General features: G+C 39.8%; 1 protein-coding gene across 27 annotated transcripts in view; it reads right to left on the bottom strand.

The window, feature by feature from the left end:
- The window catches only part of PPP6R3 (protein phosphatase 6 regulatory subunit 3), a 144,312-nt gene that overhangs the window by 91,188 nt on the left and 30,581 nt on the right, over nucleotides 1-22,543 (bottom strand). For 24 of the 27 annotated variants that reach the window (XR_007403696.1, XR_007403695.1, XR_007403694.1 and 21 more), the window contains exon 2: nucleotides 6,170-6,322. The exons of 1 other annotated variant lie outside the window; for it this stretch is intronic. The gene's annotated coding sequence lies outside the window, so the exon portion shown is untranslated. Of the gene's footprint in view, nucleotides 1-362; nucleotides 499-6,169; nucleotides 6,323-22,543 lie in introns of all 27 variants that reach the window. 2 more of the 27 variants (XR_007403685.1, XR_007403684.1) reach the window with 2 other exon arrangements.

The following is a 22,543-nucleotide window of genomic DNA, read 5'->3' on the forward strand; positions in this document are numbered from 1 at the left end:
AGGGATGAGGAAAGGAAAGGATAGGAAAGATGGAGCAGATGACTATTATTTTTTATTGTAAATTTTGTGGTACTGTTTGACTTTTAAACTATGCACCTATATAAACTATATACCCAAGTATGATAAGATATTATGAAAGAAATGAAAATATAAAAGTATTTACTACAATCCTGGCACTTAATAAGGGCTCTACAAACGTAGGCTCAGTCTGAAATCAAGACATTGTGAAAGATTAGCTAAGCTGCCCACTCATATGTAAAGATAGGAAGTAGCTGCATATACTTAAGAGTCTGTGTATAAAAAACAAGCAAACAAAGAAACAGAACAAGCCAAGCAAACGAGAGCAAAAACCACAAGGGTACCTTTTTCACATTTAGGTCCTTTTTTTCACTTCATTCTTTCTGCCATCAGCATGTGAGCCAACTCCAGAGACCTGGGACCTGGGGGTACAGTACTGAAGTTGCCAAATCTGGTCTGCCACCTATTTTTATGCAGCTCCTGAGCAAAGAATGATTTTCAGATTTTTAATTGGTTGGGGGGGAATCAGAAGACTATTATTCCATGACTTATGAAAAATCTTTCAAATTCAAGTAAGTTTTCCTGAATCACAGGCACAACATCCACTTAAATCCTGCCTCTGGCTGCTGTCACACTACGAAGGCAGAGTTGAGCGTGGCAGAGACCACCTGAGGGTACTTATCACTCTGCACTGCTGCTCGCTGGATCACGATGACACAGTCCTAACTTGGGGCAAAATGTTGAACTGCAACACTTATTTTATTATCCTTGCATCCCCAACAAATCAAAACAAGAAAAGAAAAACCAGACTTCACAAGTTGTGTTTGTAAGACAGAGTGGGACGGTGATTCTTATGTCACAAAATCAGATGGCAAAGTGCTGTGTCTGCAATGTAACGACACCATACCTGTACTAAGAGAACATAATGTTATGTCCACACTTCCAGACCACGCAGTCATCAGAGTATTCCCAACGCATAGGAAGGCATGTGTCAGAAACATTTAAGCTTTTAACTGGATTATCTTGTAACAGGAAAATTTCTTCACAAAAATAGAAGATGAAAATGAAACCTCAAGCAGAGCTGGTCTCCAAGTAGCTTATTAGCCATATGGCAAGGAAGCCAAGGATAGTTTTCCTTTGGACTCTTGAGGAGTTCACAGATATGACCGATGCAGCTCAGCTGTTATTTATTTGAGGCATTTGACATGATGACAAATGAGTCTTTAAGAGCCCACACAAAACAGCCACAGGCCAGGTGTTTTCAGAAAAGCTAGACAAAGTCACTACAGTGTGTAGCAGAGTTCGGCCATGAGTGACGTGTTACAGCTGATAATGGTAAAATAACATGTAGAGCAAAAAACGGCTTAATTGGACAAATTTACAAAACTTGTGAAAATGTACTGTTCAAAGTTTACAGTTCTTGATTTTCATCAGCAGGTCCTTTGAGAGGTTTTTTAAATTCCTCATGTGTTACTGTACTGGTAACATCAACAGCGAACCTCATTTACTCTCCAGACCTGTCATCCGACCCTGACTTTTCCTATCACCAGCAAGCAGCATAATGGCTTTTAGCAAGGGTTAATGTCTTCTGCAACTTTTTGAGCTCAGAGTCAAGACTGAAATCTTTCTGAATGAGAGAATAACCCTCAACCACTACTGCTAAGCCCTGAATGGCTCTGAAAATTGGCATTGGCTTAAGTCTTGAGGCTTCTTAGTGAATTCAACCTAAAACTACAAGGCTAATCAGCACTGGTCTGCAAACCTGCTGCAGTGGTAAGGTCATTTCACTACTAACTTTGTTAGGATCATAAATTCAAACTGCTTCATACCCTTCCCATGTTGTCAGAACCTAAAATTGAAGTGAGATCTCTGTTTCCATACAAATTTGCAGTGGGTACATTTTTTTTAGCTCAAACTACAGTTAAAAGAATTTTTCAGACCTTAATGCAAATGTAAAGGAAATTATCCTATTGCAAAATTCATACAGCTATACAAATGAGAATTTTCCTAACCATCAACTAGAAGTAATCAATCTACAATGTAATGACATGCTAAAAGACAAACACTAAGAGAAGAATCTAATAGAATTCTATAAATGCCTTCCAAGTAATGAATATACATGCTTTTAGAACTGATATCAGAATGTGGCAGTACCTATTTGTGTAAAAAGATATTTTCAAAGATGAAATATGTAAAATCTCATTATAGCAGCATTAATAGATTAGATGAACATTTACAATAGAGTTTGAGAGGGGAAGTCTGGCTATGAACACCATTTAGGTGAAATGGTATCCCCCTAGAAAAAGAATTCCATTCTTCTCATTAATAGATCTGTATTATAGAATATTGAACTCAAGTACTCTTAAATTTTTAATTCCATCAATAATATCTGTGAAAATTTCCTCTGTTATGTAAATACCGATACAATATTCTCCTTTTTGCCTTGTGGTCTGCAAAACCTAAAATATTTCCTATCTGGGGATCCCTGGGTGGCGCAGCGGTTTGGCACCTGCCTTTGGCCCAGGGCGCGATCCTGGAGACCCGGGATCGAATCCCACATCGGGCTCCCAGTGCATGGAGCCTGCTTCTCCCTCTGCCTCTCTCTCTCTCTCTCTCTCTCTCTCTCTGTGACTATCATAAATAAATAAAAAATTAAAAAAAAAAATTTCCTATCTGGGCCTTGATAAACCCTGTCTAAAGGACCCTATATTTACAATGCTGCTCCTCTTTGGGAATCCTTCTCTACCACCTGGTACTGATTCTAGGACTCCTAGAGACTAATGGATAACTTCCTAAGAGAAGAATTCACCTGGCATCAGACAGCATATGATGAACAGAGGGAGTGAAAAAAAGAAACAGAAGGAATACAGCTAATGGTAAGGAATTGTTCTATCCATTGCCACAACTAAGAGTCATCAGCAAAGAACAAAATAAAACAAAAACAAAATGAGAGGGAGAAAGTCCTAAAAATGTCATCCTAAGAAATGTTTCTGAAATTTTAGCCCTACCACTATACAATTAATGATACCTATTGTGTAAAAAGTACTAAAAATATCAAGTAGAAGTCAAAAATCCTTGCTTGTGGAATGCTTAAATGTACTCAAAGAAAAAAAATAACGCTAAAATAATTGAGATTTTTTTAAATAATAAATTTATTTTTTATTGGTGTTCAACTTGCCAAAATACAGAATAACACCCAGTGCTCATCCCGTCAAGTGCCCCCCTCAGTGCCCGTCACCCATTCACCCCCACCCCCCACCCTCCTCCCCGTCTACCGCCTCTAGTTTGTTTCCCAGAGTTAGGAGTCTTTATGTTCTGTCTCCCTTTCTGATATTTCCCACACATTTCTTCTCACTTCTCTTATATTCCCTTTCACTATTATTTATATTCCCCAAATGAATGAGAACATATAATGTTTGTCCTTCTCCGATTGACTTATTTCACTAATTGAGATATTCTAAGAGTTCACAAAGGAGTGGCCACAGAGAAATTGAAACAATACAGAAAGATTTGCCAATAAGGTAGAAAAAGAGCTGAGCCCTAGTAAAAGGGTAATCAAATACAGAGAATAATAATAAATCCGTATGATGGGGGGGTGGACAAAATGGGTGAAGGTCAAAAGGTACAGACTTCAAGTCATAGAATAAGTCATGAAATGTAATGTACAGCATTGTGACTACAGTTAATAATAATACTGAATTATGTATTTGAAAGTCACTGTGAGAGATCTTAAAAGTTCCCATTACAGAGGCATCTGGTGGCTCAGTTGGGTAAGCATCTGACTCCTGATTTTGTTTTTTGTTGTTTTACTAAAAATTTTATTTATTTTTAAAATTTATTTATTTGAGAGACCATGCACGCGAGCAGGGGCAAGGACAGAGGGAGGGCAAGAAAGAAAGAGAATCCCAAGCAGACCTCCCACTGAGTGTGGAGTCTGCTACTAGGGCTCAATCCCATGACCCCAAGATCACTAACAGAGCCAAAACCAAGAGTCAGATGCTGAACTGACTGAGCTACCCAAGTGCCCTTGACTCTTGATTTTGGCTCCAGTCATAATCTCAGGGTTGTGAAATTGAGCCCCGTGTCTAGCTCCTCAGAGAGCATGAAGCCTGCTTAAGATTCTCTCTCTCCCCTTTTGCCCCTCCCCAACTCCTTGTCTTTTTTTTTTTTTTTTTAATTTTATTATTTATTTATTCACGAGAGACACAGAGAGAGAGAGCAAGAGGCAGAGACACAGGCAGAGGGAGAAGCAGGCTCCATGCAGGGAGCCCGATGTGGGACTCGATCCCAGGTCTCCAGGATCACACCCTGGGCCGAAGGCGGTGCTAAACCGCTGAGCCACTCGGGCTGCCCCCCAACTCCTGGTCTTAAAAAAAAAAAAAAAAAGTTCTCACCCCAAGAAAAAACTGTGTGATGATGAATGTCAACTAGACTTCCTGTGGTGATCATTTCAAAATATATACAAATATCAATTCACTATGTTGTGTGCCTAAAATTCACATATTGGGCAGCCTGGGTGGCTCAGCGGTTTAGTGCTGCCTTCAGCCCACAGCATGATCCTGGAGACCCGGGATCGAATCACACATCGGGCTCCCTGCATGGAGCCTGCTTCTCCCTCTGCCTGTGTCTCTGCCTCTCTCTCTCTCTCTCTCTGTGTCTCTCATGAATAAATAAAATCTTTAAAAAAAATAAAATAAAATACAGTAAAATTCACATGTTGTATGTCAATTATATCTCAATTTTTTACAGTTGTATGGTATTATTGAAACAGCTTTAAAAATCATTCTTTGATAGTGTCACAATACCCACAATGAAAAGTGGGTAACTATTACAATTTACAAACAGACAACAGTCCCATAAACAGAAAAAAGAGGTACAACCTATAAAATAACCAGCTGAATTCAAGATGGAAGTCTTTGGGGGCCCTGAAATTTGTGCCCCCTCTTCCTGTTACTCCCAGCTCTGAACCAGCTGATCAAAAGGCAGAATAACAGCTCATGTGCATCATAAACCACTTTCTTTATTATAATCAATGGGCCTACATGGTCAGACCACAGTTGTAAGCATGTGGTCCCGACTTTCTCAAATCTGAACCCTCAACTTGGGATGAATTCTTCCACACAGTCAGGCAGGTGGGAAATGGAAGTGGCTTTACCCACAGGGTTAGAATGTAACCCGGGGCAGAGAAAGAGAAGAAACAGCTGGACACCCCTACTCCCCAAAAAAAGGTGCCTTACCAGACAAGGCACCAAGAGGTGAATGAATACTTAGAGGAGAATTCTCCCCGTCAGGATTTTTACAGAGAAAAAGCTGGACAAGTCAGAAGATTTATGTAAGAATCCTGAATATCAGGAGGCCCAGGAGGTGGTGCTTCACTGCATAAGCACGGAGAGAGGCCAGAAGGGGGAGGAGAGTCATTTATGAGGGGCTGAAGGAAAAACTGCCTTGGGATGAAAAGCAGAGAGCTGCTATAGCACCATAACTAGACTATCTCCTGAGATAAAGAAGCTTGAACTGTATATAATTAAGTGGTTTATGCCCACCTTTTCTTCAAGATACAATGGAGCAAATGAAAATGGATTAAAAATGTGTCACATCCTCCAAAGACCCTACTGGACCACTTTCTGAGGTGCCAACTATCAAATACGCAAAATTAACCTCCGATGTTTAAGAAAAAGTTTCAGTAAAGAGTTCTAAAATGATAGCAATTAAGACTTGAAAGCAGTCAGATGGCTAGCTAAAAGCCAGAGAGAGATGGCCTTTGGCTGGTGTAAAACAAAACAACCCAAGCTCAATCTCTCTTGTGCCAGCACACACATACTTCCAGGTGACCTAGAAGCAGCCGCTGAGTCTGAAGAACCAGTCATTCTCTGTGTGCTCCTTCAGCTTGCTAGGCCTGGCTTATCCTTGGGACCCAGATCAACTCCCCTAGGAAATGAGGAAACCCACACATCGTGTGTGCTGTAGATTCCAAAACTTGCAAGAGCAAACTACAGAGGCTATTTAACTTGCTAAAAATACCACACTGCCACAGAACCATACTGTACCTGGTCTGGCCCTGGTCGACCTAGACTCCAGGGTCTCACAAAAGAACACTGCCTTCCTTGATGAACTCATGGAAGGAAACTCCTGATAATTTCAATGGTCTTACCTTTCAACCAAGTTTAAAAATTAAAAGAAATGTTTTCTTCTCTGTGGCTCCTTGCCCATTACAGGTTATGCTGGTAACAGTTGTCTTCCAATTCACTGCATTAGCAGACTAGCCAGAGGTAAAGTGGGATGTGGAAGCAAAACAGAAGCTCTCCTGTAAAGAAAAAAGAGCATATTTTCACAGCATGTTCTGTTTTGGTCTGGTGACATCTGACATTAAAGATACTGGTTGAAGGTCCTGATTCACAGAATCTCAGAAGATCAAACAGTTCTAGTTAACTGAAATTTTTTCTATGTGAAAATAGGGGGAGGGGGCAGCCTGGGTGGCTCAGTGATTTAGCACCACCTTCGGCCCAGGGTGTGATCCTGGAGACCCGGGATCAAGTCCCATATCAGGCTCCCTGCATGAAGCCTGCTACTTCCTCTGCCTGTGTCTCTGCCTCTCTCTCTCTCTCTCTCTCTCTGGTCTCTCATGAATAAATAAATAAAATCTTAAAAAAAAAAAAAAAAGGAGAGGAGGAAAGGCACTATCATCCCTCTGCCTCAGTTTTTACCCTACACTAAACAATAACCCAGAAACACAGACACCATAATAGCACTATCAGTAAGAACATATAAATGTTCTTATCTTTATGTTATGAAAACATCAATGATATTCTTACCCAACACAGGGTTGACTGTGATGGCACCATATTTTAAAATACTAAATCAAATTTTAAAAGTAGCCGCCAAGTAGCCCCATGTTAATACCTTTAAACACCATAACTTTCACCAGGAAATGAAAGCAGAATATTGAGGTCACTGAAGTACTAGCTATAGTCAAACTGTGTCTCTAATGTCAATTAATCAAACACTACACATGAAAGGACTATAAACCATTTTCCAAGGCACTTTATGGATAACACTGCAGGAAAAGATTCAAATTATGGACAATATGCTAATTAGAAATCCTGTAAGAAGACAGTCTACAAGGCATCTCAAAACATAATGCTGTTCATTGGATATGTTTCTTCCATAAAACTCACTACACTCAAGCCAATGTTTTCCATCAAATAAGATAACAGAAACAATGCTGACTGCTGACTTCTTATTAAAACAATAACTTGAGGGGCACCTGGGTGGCTTAGTGGTTGAGCATCTGCCTTTGACTCAGGGTTCTGGGATTGAGTCCCACATCAGGCTCCCCACCTGCTTTTCCCTCTGCCTATCTCTCTGTGACTCTCATGAATAAATAAATAAAATCTTTAATAATAAAAAAAGAAACAATAAATTGAATCAACCAACAGTAACAAACCCAGCTTAAGAAATTATTTAATTCTAAACATAAAACATTTTACCAGTCAAATGCTTTCTAAACAAACGCTTGAAAAAATTGACCAACTAAATTTCTGCTTTAAATTTTAAGACATCATGTGCCATCATGTGCTATTACAGTCCTCAGGCATAACAAGGCTAACGTGTTATTATAAAAAGTGTATCACTAAATGTTGCAGGTAATTCTAGCCCCATCCCAACCTTCTGTGTGCCCAGGGTTCCAGGTCCTTTTAAGAATCCGATGAATTTACATGCATCACAAAATGTACACTTACGCACGCACGCACACACACAATTTAGCATTTAAATGAGTGGTTGTAGGACCCTCAGAGATGATCTGCAGTTGTTTCTTCCAGGAGCGAAGATCACTCACTCCCCCCACCAGTAGGTAGATCACAGGCTCCCAGCAGAGTTGGACCAACCTGCCTGCCTGCCTCACCATGCTGCACACTCCATATTCAGGGAAGCCAAAAGAAAAAAAAACAGTTATCAAATGTGCTCATGGCATTATGAACCTGGGTGCTTATTAAATAGTAACAAGTGTGCTGAGACTTAATCCATTTTTCTGGAATAAGGTGTTTGTATAATTGCTCATACTCTTTTCACTTGGGCTAATGAGGGAAAAGAGTGGGTCTATAATACTGATGGTAAGAAATATAGTCATTCTAAAGTGTGAGAACATGAGAAACAAGACCAAACCACGGCAAATAGAATGGAAGAGTGTCTGAGTGTAGCCGTGGGCCTCTTGAGTAAAGAGTGTATGTCAAATACACATTGAAATGCCTCTAGATCTACAGTAAAAAGACTATTTTGGTTGTTTTGCCTTAAAGACACAATCCACAAGGACCAGGAGAAGGCAACCAAATTAGAGAGGTGTTGAAAGGGAGCAAAAGGAGTACAGGCTGAGAAAGTTATTCACTGAACATTTAGATCCCTAAATATCTTCACCCTCTCCCATCCCTGCCAGCTCGGCGTATGACAGGATGATGAGCCATGAAAGCAGGCCTCTGCACTGGAGAGCCTGGCCAGCACAGCTTGTTATAGCTCGCCACCCTGATAACAGAGGTACTGCGGGAACTACAGAATAAATGCTGAGACACAGGCATACCCCACGGCCCACCCCAACTCCAGCCATGTTTTCCTACTGGGTTCTTCAGTTTCCCAGCTAGGCTGAAGACAGGAATGTCTTCAGAGTGAACTAACTGACCTTGAGAAAAAAGAACTTGAAAATATTGACACTAGGAATTTCCCAACCAAAGAAGCACTACTGGTCACTGCTGGAAAGTTCATAGCCAATGAGCCCCTCCCATGATGGGAGCCTCCAATCTACCATTCTTAAAAACTAGTATTTTTTTAAAAAGCTTTTCATTGCAAATTTGCAGAACAGTTACAAGAATAGTAGAGGAACAGGCAGCTTAGCAGTTTAGCGCCGCCTGCAGCCTGGGGTGTGATCCTGGAGACCCGGGATCGAATCCCACGTCGGGCTCCCTGCATGGAGCCTGCTTCTCCCTCTGCCTGTGTCTCTGCCTCTCTCTTTCTCTGTCTCTAATAAATAAATAAAATCTTAAAAAAAAAAATAGTAGAGAAAACTCCCACTAAGCCTTCCCCTGGACTCACAACTAATCATTGTGTCACTTTTGCTTGAGCACCTCCTCTCCACGAATATCCCAACCCCTTGATAGTTACTATAGATCACTGACCTTTCCACCAAACAGTTCACTGTGTATTTCCTAAGAACAAGGACACTAATTCACACAACCACAGTACGTATGTCAAAGTCAGGAATTTAACATAGTACTTACTGACTAAGGATTAAATAGTTCATATTCCAATTTTCCCAAATGTTCTACAATGGCCTTCGTGGTAATCCTCCATCACCTCCATCCAGGATCCTATGTCCTAACTCCTTCATTTCCTTCTGTCTAAAACAGTCCTGCATTATTTCTTTGTCTTTCATTTCACTGACATTTTTGAGGAATACACGGTATACATTTCTGGCATGAATAAATGAAGTTTTGTTGTTCCTGAAGTATCACATAAAGAGGGTGTCAATTTGTCCCACTATTGGCGAGCATTTAGATCACCTGGTTAAGATGATATGTGCCATACTTCACCGCTGTAAAATAACCATTTTTCTGTAATAAATAAGTAATCTGTGGAAAGATTTTTCTTTTTAGATTTTATTTATTTATTCATGAGAGACACTGAAAGAGAGGCAGAGACACAGGCAGAGGGAGGAGAAGCAGGCTCCATGCAAGGAGCCTGATGTGGGACTCGATCCTGAGAATCCGGGATCACACCCTGAGCCAAAGGCAGACGCTCAACCGCTGAGCCACCCAGGTGTCCCTGTGGAAAGATATTTTGAGCTTATGTTCTTAAAACATTCACTCAGTAGTTTTACTACCTATTGGCAATTTTTGTCTGATCAACTGTTCTCTGATGGCTAAAAAGTGATTTTTTTTGTAAATCTACTGTTCTTCCATCAGATGATATTTTAACTTTAGTAAGGTATGCCCTCCTCTTCTCACTCATCCTCTAACTCCTTAACAATATGGACTCACAGATTCTTATTTTATTTATTAATGCCATCATCCACTCTGATGCTCAAATTGTCCCACATTCGGCCAGTTAAGAGTCCTGATTCAAGCAGACTCCTGTGTGCTTCTCACACTCTTTGAGCACTTCCTTATTTCCTGGCATAACAACATGACATGTTCCAGATTCATCTTGAACATTCTTTGCCCCAACTCTGAAATCATTCATTTCTCCAGGAAGCCCTGGTTCTTTTAGTGGAGAATGTAACATAAAAATGAAGATCTGAGGGCAGCCCCGGTGGCGCAGCAGTTTAGCGCTGCCTGCAGCCCAGGGCGTGATCCTGGAGACCCTGGATCGAGTCCCACCTCAGGCTCTCTGCATGGAGCCTGCTTCCCCCTCTGCCTCTCTCTCTCTCTATGAATAAATAAAATCTTAAAAAAAAAAATGAAGATCTGAGAAGTAAAGATGTTCACAGATAGGAAAGCTGGGAAAGAGCAATTTCATATAATTCAACTCTTTGTGCTGTGTATCCCTGACTTTTAGATATGAAGGAAAACAAAGATTATCATGTATCTCAGGAAAGCCACTATCATGAAAAGTCAAGGGCAAAACAGAAAAATACAAGCTGGAGGAAAAATAAAAAACAAAGAGAGGGATCCCTGGGTGGCACAGCGGTTTGGCGCCTGCCTTTGGGCTCAGGGCGCGATCCTGGAGACCCGGGATCGAATCCCACATCGGGCTCCCGGTGCATGGAGCCTGCTTCTCCCTCTGCCTGTGTCTCTGCCTCTCTCTGACTATCATAAATAAATTAAAAAAAAAAAAAAAAACAGAAAAAACAAAGAGAATATATAAAATAATAATTGATGTCCTCAGAAAGATAATAATACATCCATAAACAAAAGAATACTATTTAAAAGGGCACACAGAACAAATAACAAATGCAGAAGGAAAATGATTTCCAACCATCAATCAAGACTACACAGAAAGAAACACAAAGTCAAAAGATTTACCTCCCACACAAGTTATTCAGAGAAGACACTGAGGAGAGAGATTATGCTCCACTAACACAGAGGGAGAGCTCTGAAGACAGCAAAGAACACGAGAACAAGAGAGGAAAAATCCCTGGGATCCCAGGAGACAACTGGGCTCCCAGCAGGGAAGGCTAGCAAGGCAGCCTGGAGCTGGGGAAGAGTTCTTCCAAAAGTGAAAGCTGATTGAATACCTGAGCATGGAACTGACAAAAAGTCTGAGGCTAAAATAGTGACTGAATTTTTTTTTTTCTTAAAGTGATGGGGCACCTGGCTTAGTCACTGAAGCATGCGCCTCGATCTCAGGGTCAGAGTTCAAGCCCCACACTGGGTGTAGAGATTACTCAAAACAAACAAACAAACAAACAAACAAACAAACAAACAAACGTTTTGTGAAAAGTGATACACTTTCAAGGAAAACCAAAAGTTGTTCAGGAAAAGTATTCGTAATTCACTATGTAATATATAAATAGCACACAGGGTCATAATGATAAAACTAAATATTGATTTAACCACAATTGCAATAGAATTATTTTGGAAGGATGGGGAAGATAGAATGTGGGAGGTGAGAAGAGAGAGCTAATCCTTACCTTCTGTATCTTTTCATAACAGGAAATCAACGGATATGCTTGAAACTAAAAATAATTCAGCGTACAATCATGCAAGTATGAAGTTTTCAAATATGCTCTTCAGACACAGGAGGTAAATATATAATATGTATATATATACACACACTTTTTTTTTAATTGGCTAAAGGTGTTCTGGACAACTGCGTGGCTCAGTTGGTTGAGCGTCTGCCTTTGGCTTGGGTCATGATCTTAGGGTCCTGGGATGGAGCCACTAGACTCCCTGCTCAGAGAGGAGTCTGCTCCCCCCCACCCCCACCCCCCCTCCCTGATTAGTGCCTGCTCAAGCGCTCTCACGTGTGCGCTCACAGTCCCTCTCAAAAGAATAGAAAAAAATCTTTAAAAAAAAAAAAAGTTCAAAAAATTACAGTGGCCTTCAGGAAAAGCAAAAAGAGGGTGAGGAGGCTAAGGAAGGCTGTTAATCTCATCCAACCTCCTAGAACTAGCTCACTTTTAACTGTGGATGTGTAATGCTTTGACCAAAAAAAAGAAAAAAAAAAGTCCTTAATAAATTTTTAAGAAGAATGCTAAACTGGAAAAAGGTATTCAATGTTGAGACTAGACAGCTATAACATGAGCAACTCCCTAGCTCTAGACATGAGCCTTCTATCCATCCTGACTATCCATCCATTCCTCCATCTATGAAATAAAGAGTTGGACTACTTAACTCTAAACATTGTTCTTCCTGCTTCAATAACTTATGAATCTAATATAAAAATGAAGTAATCTAGGCTTTAAATATGGTGCCAGTGGCTACAGACATTAGTCAATTAAATTATAGAAAGACCTAAGCAGGACCAGTGAAAGAATAAATGGAAAGAGAAGTAAAATGGGGGGAAAAACTTTGCTTAAAGCCCCTGGGGACCGACAGGCTGCTGATGGTGAGGGAGAAGTTAGACACGCACAGTTTAGGGCCTGAAGACAAAGAGTTCCGGATCCCAGCCTGGAAAGAATTTAACTGACAGTATACAGACAAATTAGGACACAAGACCACTGGAAAAAAAGCTACGTAAGCCAAAGAGAGAGGTTTGCTTTGAAAGTTAAAATATACAGATGATGGTGGAATCCATGAAGATGACGAAAGCTGCTTCCCTCTCAAAAGGGGGGAACTCTCTCCAGGTATTTAACTTGCAGGAAACCCGAGTTTTACATAATAAGAAAAGGGCCTTGGCCAGAGAGCAGAGTACTGAAGGATTGGGAGCAACAGTACAATGTGTGGAGCTAAAGGAGGAAAAGTAGGGCTTTGCTAGTAAACAATATAATGTGAGCTGTAATAGTGGATGTCCTAGTCTATTTAGGACACTGTAACAGAATACCATACTGGGTGGCTTATAAACAAGAGAAATTTATTTCCCACAGTTCTAGAGACTGGAAAAGTCCAAGATCACACCATGTGCAGATTCAGTATCTAGTGAGGGCTTGCTTCCTGGTTCATAGACAGCTGTCTTTTTGCTGTGTACTCTCATGTCAGGAAGGGCCAGCAAATCTCTAGGGTCTCTTTTAGATCTCATTCACAAAGGCTCCACCTTCATGGTCTAATCACCTACCAAAGGTCCCCCATCCCAATACCATCACACTGATGAAGTGTGAAGATTAGGTTTCAACATATGGATCTGGAGGGGGGTCACAAACATTCAGTCTATAGCAGTTGGTATCATTATATTATTCTCTCAGAGGAAATGGATCTGGAGGGGCCCCTTCAGAAAAGGAAATCAAGATTTAAAAAAGAGATAATACACTTTTATATTTATTTTTGCCAACCATTCCTTAAAGGAGCCACATTTTCTTCAACAGCCATACAACCCAATCCTATCACAAAGCATCTCAATTTTTAAATACTCTGACCAAGGCCAATAAGGAGAATGCAAGAACAATATAACTATAAAAATAACCAGTCAGAAATGAGGACTGGTTTAGCCTAAAATGGTGAAAAAACAGATTCTCAACTCAACAGTATCTAAATATGTACTTGCTTAGTCACAGAATTTGAGAATAGCAAGAATGAACATCTACCCTTACAAATCCTTTGTGCCAGCATTATACAAGAGCTTTCAATCCTCTTAGGTATTAATTCCTATTTTATAGCTGAGGATAATAAGAAAGGACTTACTCCATATAAACCTTATGGGAACTAGGTTATTTCTTTAATATATCTTAGGAAAAAAGGCAATGAAAATCTCTCCGCGCTATCATGTAAATTCCAAGATATTCCTCACTGATGCAAATTCACACAAGGAAGCCATAACTATTACAGAACATGCAAGAAAGTTAATTTCTCCTTGTATCATACATCAAGAACAATAAACACCTTCTCAATTACAGACAAGTGATACAGCCCAAAGACCGAACACATAAAAGCAAGTAACTCTACTTTTACTAACACTAGGCAGCCCTCAGGTAGGCCAGCTCAATCAGAGTAGCATTTTAACATGGATATTGATCCCATTTCTGCAAGTGTTCTCACACATGCTCTCCAAACTGCCCAAGTCCTAAGAGATAGAATATAATGAGATGGGAAAATAATCCATCTCTTTGAGGTCTCGTTCACCATTTTAGCCTCAATGCCCAGGCTATGAGTAAAAAATTTTAAAAGTCTACAAAAATTTGAATACAAAAGTCAGAAAAGAATACAAAAGTCATCAAAAATGAGCATATAAACAATTCATAATTGGAAGAAAAAACCTAAATAAATAATTCAGATGGCTTGAGAGGCATCTTTCAACAAAAATTTAAACACATATTTGCATGTAAATATTTAAATCTATTTATAGGGAATCCCTGGCTGGCTCAGCGGTTTGACGCCTGACTTCGGCCCAGGGTATGATTCTGGAGTCCCAGGATCGAGTCCCGCATCAGGCTCCCTGCGTGGAGCCTGCTTCTCCCTCTGTCTGTGTCTCTGCGTCTCTCATGAATAAATAAATAAATAAAATCTTTAAAAAAAAAAAAATCTATTTATATATCGATATATATCCATACATATAACTCAGCTAATTTTAGAAACACCAATCATTTTAATACAAGCCATGGCAAGAACACCAAGATTTGTAAATCAGTAATCAAAAATCACCATACCAAGAATGCAAAAAGAAAAAAAAAAGACTTTATTAAAGTATAAAGCATCCAAGGTAAAAATCCATACTACCACCTTTTAAAAGCAAAATCATATGCGTAAAGTACTTTAGGTAAAAACTTTGGCACCTGATTGGATTACATCACCGTCTGGCTATGCGCCCTAATGGACAACCAAATCACTGCAGTCATGCATGAAGCCAACCCAATCTAAGTTGCTATTAAAATGAAGCCAAGTCATAAATCAGTAAATTAGCATACAAAGTAAAGCCCAGAGAACCAACTCTGCCTATTACAACAACAGTGTGAAGAAACGTACAGCAATGGTACAGAAGAGTACACAATCCCAACTGCCAGCTATACTTAACTGGCTCAGCCATGACAATCAAGTTTAATTTGATGTAAAAGCTGAAATTTCCATAATCCAGAGTACAACTGCAAGAAAGGCATCAAAACTTTCTGTAGGGTATCTTAGTAACCAAGTGATTAATAAGTAAAAGTACAGAGACTAAAAAATGTGCTAAGCACCATGAAAGTGAAAGAATTTGTCCACTGAAAACTCAACCCAAGAATGAGATTTTCACTGGCAAAACAGGGTAAAAGACACACACGCAAAAAAATAATAAAAAGATCTTTATAAAGGTTCTTGATTACTCTCCTAAAGAATGGACTTAATATGAACCAAGAAAAGGCCCATGCCACAACCAGTTGTAGCTCTGTCAAAAGCTCCAAGAGCACATTTCTCCTCCTAGCTTTGAACAAAAGCCTAATTTCTAGTTGGCAATTCTAATCTTATTCATAAGCCTTGGTTTCTTCCACTAATACTTAAGCAGCCCTCAAAATAATTGTTTTAAAAAAGGTAAGTGCTGGGTGCAGAGGTGGCTCAGTCAGTTAAGCATCTGACTCTTGATCTCAGCTCAGGTCTTGATCTCACCAGGCTTGTGAGTTCAAGCCCTGTACTGGGCTCCAAGCTTGGTGTGGAGAAGGACTGACAAACGGGAGGGAGGAAGAGAGGAAGGGAGGAAGGGAGGAAAGGAGGAAGGGAGGAAGGAAGTGCCCCAGATTGTGCTGTCCAATACAATAGCTACCAGCCACACATCGCTATTAAGTACCTGGAATGTGGCTGGTAAGACTAAGAAACTAAATTTTCAATTTTAATTTAAATAGCCACACTGAGGACAGATAAAGAATATCATTATACAAAGTTCTGCTGAACATCACTGCTCTAATTCTGACTCACCTTAAAAACTAAGCACAAAATAAATGGTCTACAATCTTGGATGAGTAAGTTCACATGTCTAGGCAACTTTCTCAACAACAACAAAAAAAATGTAAAAAAAGGTTCAGCTAGATTGTCTCTGTGATTGTAAATAATTTAGTGCAGCATATAAATTATCTGCATTAGAACTGCAGCAATGTAATTAAAATGACACCTCTCTCAAAATGACGGCAGGTTACTTCTACAGATGATGCAAGGTACCATAGTGTCCTGCACATCACCAAACCTCATGGGGAAGACTTAAAAAGAACACAAGAGAACACAGTCAACCTCTGGGCAAGTAATTCATTCTCTTTATTCTCTTATCTGTGAAAATGAAAAGATTAGACTAAATTATCACTTAACATGCTTCAAATCCTAAACTTCGGAAATATAAAATGAAATATAAAATAAAAGTGAAACCAGGATATTCAAAGAAATGAAGAAAAAGGAATCAATAACTACAGTCTCAAACTCTTAAGAAATTAAATAAATTTAAACAAGATCTTAAAGTATAGAGTCCTGGTACAGAATCAATGTATTCTGCTAGGAAACTGATTTGGTCTGTTCAGGTGTGCCTGATTTTTCATTTTGCTTTAAGTCCACATGTGAACACATTATCTCCAAAGAAAGCCAAATGGCAGAAAAGTCAGAACACAGAGCTCAGAAAGGTTTGTACTGTTCTCTTCCCATAAAAGTTGACCAAGAAAGTCTTCCCCCTACACCAGACTAGTATAATCCCCATTGCTACATTTAGGGTTCTCAAACATTATCATATGCTTGCTTGGTCAATGACCCACACCAAGTACAATTTGATGCCCTTTTGATAGGAGCTGTAGTTATTTTCAGGTGCTGTAAGATAAACTGGAGTGTGAATTCATCTGCGAAGCTTTTAAGATACACCGCACTCACCTCTCCTCTAGGCACATATATATATAAAACAGGACAGGGTCCTTGGAAAAGAATCCCAACAGGTATCCAGACAACAAAATTTAGATCAATAACTTATGTGAAATGTGTTAAACAGGCAGAAGATCACGGCAGAATGAAAAACTTAACATAGCTCTTCAAAGGCACATTTACAAATATCTTCTATAACCCATACCAGACATAACATTTTTCTCAATCTTTAAAAAGGGAAAATAGGGATCCCTGGGTGGCGCAGTGGTTTAGCGCCTGCCTTTGGCCCAGGGCGCGATCCTGGAGATCCGGGATCGAATCCCACGTCAGGCTCCCGGTGCATGGAGCCTGCTTCTCCCTCTGCCTGTGTCTCTGCCTCTCTCTCTCTCACTGTGTGCCTATCATAAACAAACAAACAAACAAATAAATAAATAAATAGGGAAAATAACCACTTTCAAAGGGTTTGATTTACAGCATGGTAGGAAAAAAACAAAAACAAATTCTACTTTCCTACAGAATAAATGTTTTACCTGATATAGACTTTTCCTTGCATTACAGCTGATTTCACTAGGTCACCACTGATGATCAGTTTTCAATTTTTACTATCACAAACAAATGCCAGAGTTCCCAGGAGTGGAATTGCCAGATCAAGTGTGCATTTCTAATGAGAACATTTTGGCAAATGGCTCTCCATGGAGGTCATACCTATCTAGACTTCCCCCCAGCAACACAGGACTGTCGTTCCCCAACACCCTTGTCTTTGGTGGTTTTCTCTTTTGAGCACTGTTTATATGTTTGAGAGCCATTTACACTTCGCTTTTTTGCCAACTGTCTGTTTATATCCTTTGTCCATTTTTCTATTTGGCTGGTCATCTCAATGATTTGTAGTGGTTATTTCAAAGAAAATGAGCCCTTTGTCTAATATTATTCCCTCTTCAACTCATTCCAATCTGGTGTCTATCTGTACCACTCAACTCAAACTGCTCTTTCAAGTCATCAGTGACCTCCAGATAGGGCCAAATCCAAATGAAACTCTTTCTGTCCTCATCTTACCCTCAACATTCAGAAGCTTTCAACACAGCTGACCAATAGACCCTCCTTACTAAACATTCTCCTTACTTGGCTTCTTTAGTCTCCTACGTTGGAGGTTCCCTCTTCTCCTTTCTTCCCCTACTACACCCCTACTAAGGTAGAAGCTGATGCAGGGTTCAGACTGTGGACATCACCTATTACACTCTCCAGACCAGTGACCACACTGGTTGGGATGTCAATTCACACTTGTTCCATTCATGCTGTTGCCCCAGCAACTAAAACAAAACCCAGGAGACTTAAAAAAACAAAAAACAAAAACAAAAAACCACTTCTGTTGAATAAATGGTAGGTTTTAAAAATACCTCTATAAACACAGTTAAGACACAAATTTATAAAACCAAATACCCATCTTTGCACTTCGTCCACAGGTACCCAACTGCTAGCAGAATTTCCCCTTGGATGTGTCACAACCACATTAAATTGAGTATCTTCAAAACAAAGCCTTTTTTCGTCTATCATACACCAACACTGACCCCCCAATCAAATCTTTTCCTCCTCAAGTCTTCCCTGTCTCAGAAAAGGCACATCTGGAACGCCTGGGTGGCTCAGCGATTGAGCGTCTGCCTTTGGATCAGGGTCGGATTCCGGATTCCCGGGATCAGGTCCCGCATCGGGCTCCTTGCGTGGAGTTTGCTTCTACTCCCTCTGCCTGTGTCTCTGCCTCTCTGTGTCTCTCATGAATAAATAAAATCTAAAAAAAAAAAAAAAAAAGAAAGAAAAAAAAGGCACATCCCAGTTGTGAAAGACAGCCTAGAAACTGCCCTAGCTCTTCTTTTCCCTCCCAATCCAATTCCATCTTCTGAGTGTCTCCCCTCCTCCATTTTCTGCCACCAACTAGAAAGCAGAAACAGCTTCTTACTTGATTTCCCAATGTCTTCTCTGGCCCATAAGCCACTGTTTATTTGGGTTCCTAGTCAGTTTCCTCTTCTACTCCATGTGAGCCATGGTAATAATAATTCTGATCTATGTGGTCCAGTATAGTAACCACACAAGGCTTCTGAGTACTTGAAATGTAGACAATTTGAACTGAGATGTGCTGTAATCACAAAATACACACTTGATTTAAAAGGCTTAGTATATGGGCAGCCACCGTGGCGCAGTGGTTTAGCGCCGCCTGCAGCCTGGGGTGTGATCCTGGAGACCCAGGATCAAGTCCCACGTCAGGCTCCCTGTGTGGTGCCTGCTTCTCCCTTTGCCTGTGTCTCTGCCTCTCTCTCTCTCTCTCTCTCTCTCTCTCTCTCTCTGTCTCTATGAATAAATAAATAAAATCTAAAAAAAACAAAAACAAAAAAAAAAACAAAGGCTTAGTACAAAAATAGAAGTGAAAATATCTCATTAATATTTTTTATGGGGGGCCTGGGTGGCTCAGTCAGTTGAGCATCTGACTCTTGATTTCAGGTCAGGTCAGGGTAGAGGAAAGGAGTCTGGCATCAGGCTCTGCACTCAGCAGGAGTCTGCTTAAGGATTCTCCCCCTCTGCCTCTTTGATCCCACCCCCACCCCACTCACACTCAACCTAATAAATAAATATTTTTAAAATATAATTTTATATTGACTACATGTTGAAAAAAATTAAGATTATATATGTAGCCTGATTATATCCCTTATTGAGACACTGTCCTGAGCATTTCACTGAAAGCACCAGCACCAAAGCCATCTTTTTTAAGTAGGCTCTACCCCCAGTGTGGAACCCAACGTGGGATTTGACAGCTCATGATGCTGAGATCAAGAACTGAGCTAAGATCAAGAGTCAGACGCTTAACTGAGCCACCGAGGTGCCCCTTTAGCCATCTTTTTAACCACGTATGACTAAAGCCTGGAAGTGCCAGGTCTGGCATGGGGCAGGCACCAGGAGATATTTGGTAAATGAATTATGGCCAAAAATCAGTATCATTAACGTGCGCTCACTTAAAAACAAAACACTAAAAATATAACTCTTACTTGAAGCTGGATGACACTTACAATACAACTGGTATTAAGAAAATTTTCTATGTTTAAACTTTAGACATACATGCATCTTAAAAATTAATCTATTTCTTTAATGTTCATTCTAATGTTGTCATTAATTTTTCTAATTTCTCATGGCCAAGATATGTGTTAAGAGACCAAGCCTGGGGAAGACTGGAAATTCAAGCTCACCTAAAAATAAGATTCTGACTCATCAATTCTTAAAACATTGGTCATTACAACTCAAAAAATCAGCCACAAGAGAAGGAAAGTGAGTGGACAGTACAAAGAGAAAAAACCAAGTAGAGAATAAACACGGAAAGTCTAAGATATGAGAGCTGGACCTCATTTTGTAATGCCCTGAAACATTATTAAATCACCAGAGGGCATGGTATATGCTCAAGATGACAAGGCGTACAGCCATTATGTTGTCATTCTACAAAAAAACACTGAAAAAGCACTCTCAGATGGCCTTACAAACACAGAAAGTGATGGAGTAGAACACACTCTGAAACGATCATTACATTTTAAGTATAGAACAACTATGACCTGAGTGAATTTCTATGTAATTTAGGTTGAAAGCCCTTTAGAAATTTCAATTTGGGTCCCCATTCAACCTTCAGAGACAGATCACAACCAAAGAAGCAACACTAGTGAGAGGACAACAAACTTTACCCCTCAGGCAAAGAAACTTACAGCTACCTGCTAACAGGACACAGAACACTGTGGGGACACCACAAAACAATCTAGGTCTTCCAAAAATAGAGGACAAGAGGGGAAAAGAGTGATGAATGAGGAATCTTTTTTTTTTTTAAACTGGTAGACCTTATTTGGATCCTGATTTGCCAAAATTAGAAAACTGTATCAAAAAAATTATAATATTTGACACAATGGAAATTTCACTCTGATTGGGTATTGGATTGGGTTTTGTTTTGTTTTTAGAAATGAGAGCTTTGTGGTTATGTTTAAACAAAAATATCTTTGAAAGGCAACACACACATACATATACACTCTGACATATTTACAGAAGAAACAAAATAATTATTTTGGGATTTCCTTCAAAGTAATATGGAAAGAACTAACCATAAAAGGAAAAGTAATAAACTAAATTGCATTCATAATGACTTCTCTTCCTCAAGTGACACAATGGAAACCCACAGAGCAGATGGAGAGAGACATTCACCACACTTAGATCTGAAAAACTCATATCCAAAATAAAAGAAATCCTACCAAGTGTCATGTTTGAAAACATGTCCTAAGGACAGGACACGGAGGATCTCCAACAAAGGCCCACATGAAAAGGAACTGTGGCCAGCCACCAACAGCCAGGACCAACCTGCCATGTGTGTGAATGAGCCACGTTGGGAAGGATCCTCCAACTGCAGTCAAGCCTTCAGGGGGTAGACACAAGTTCCTATCCCACAGAAGCAGAGACGGAAAAGGGTTTTTGTTGTTACGAGCTACTAAAAGTTTAAGGATAATTTGTTATGCAACAAAAGACAATCAGCAGGATAGGAAAAACAACGCGGTAAAAAAAGACTTTAAAATATACTCTTCAGGGATCCCTGGGTGGTGCAGCGGTTTGGCGCCTGCCTTTGGCCCAGGGCGCGATCCTGGAGACCCGGGATCGAATCCCACATCAGGCTCCCAGTGCATGGAACCTGCTTCTCCCTCTGTCTGTGTCTCTGCCTCTCTCTCTCTCTCTCTCTGTGACTATCATAAATAAATAAAAAAAATAAATAAATAAAAAATAAAAAATAAAATATACTCTTCATAAAAAGGGGTATCCAAATGACCAATAAAAAAACATGAAAAGGTGCTTGACTTCACTAGCGCAAATTAAAACTATCTTAAGTTGTCACTACACAGCTAGAAGTGTGGCTACAATGAAAATGATGGAAAATATGAGCTGCAGGAGAGGATATGGAGTAAGTGAAAATCTGACACACTGCTGATGGAAGTGTAATTTCATTCAGTACAACCACTTCAGGAGCTGCAGCCACAGTTTTCCAAAAAAATGTACATATACCTTAAGGACCTAGCAGTTTTACTCCTAGATACATTCGCAACAGAAATATGTATGTATATCCACCAAAAAACACACTTGAGATGTTCAGAGTAGCACTATTTGTTACAGCAAAGCTGCCAACTCTCTAGATGTCCACCAACAAGAAAGTAATCTCATACAATGAAATTTCATACAGCAACAAGAATAGTCAACAACTCCATGTAATAACGGATAATCCTATACACAATGACAAGAGAAAGAACTCAGACACAACCTAACATACTGTAGGAGTTCACTTACTTAAGAACAAAATTGGACAAACTAATCAGTTCAGGTAAATGTCAGGATACTGGGTACCTGAGACAGGGAGGGTACTGGAAGGAAGCAGACAAAAGGGGCATCTGGGATGTCAATTACCCATGTGTGTTTCAGTGTGAAAATTTATTACAATATGTACTTTTCTATATTTCTATTATAACTATTTCAATAGAGTTTTAAACTAGTAACAATTCAGGAGAGAAATGAGGAATGGGGGAGGAAATAACAGCAATGTCCTCCAGTATACAGCTGTTTGGAGCTCCCCAAACGAAGGATCACTA

This window comes from Canis lupus, chromosome 18, assembly GCF_003254725.2.
Source record: "Canis lupus dingo isolate Sandy chromosome 18, ASM325472v2, whole genome shotgun sequence".
NCBI classification, from domain to species: Eukaryota; Metazoa; Chordata; class Mammalia; order Carnivora; family Canidae; genus Canis; species Canis lupus.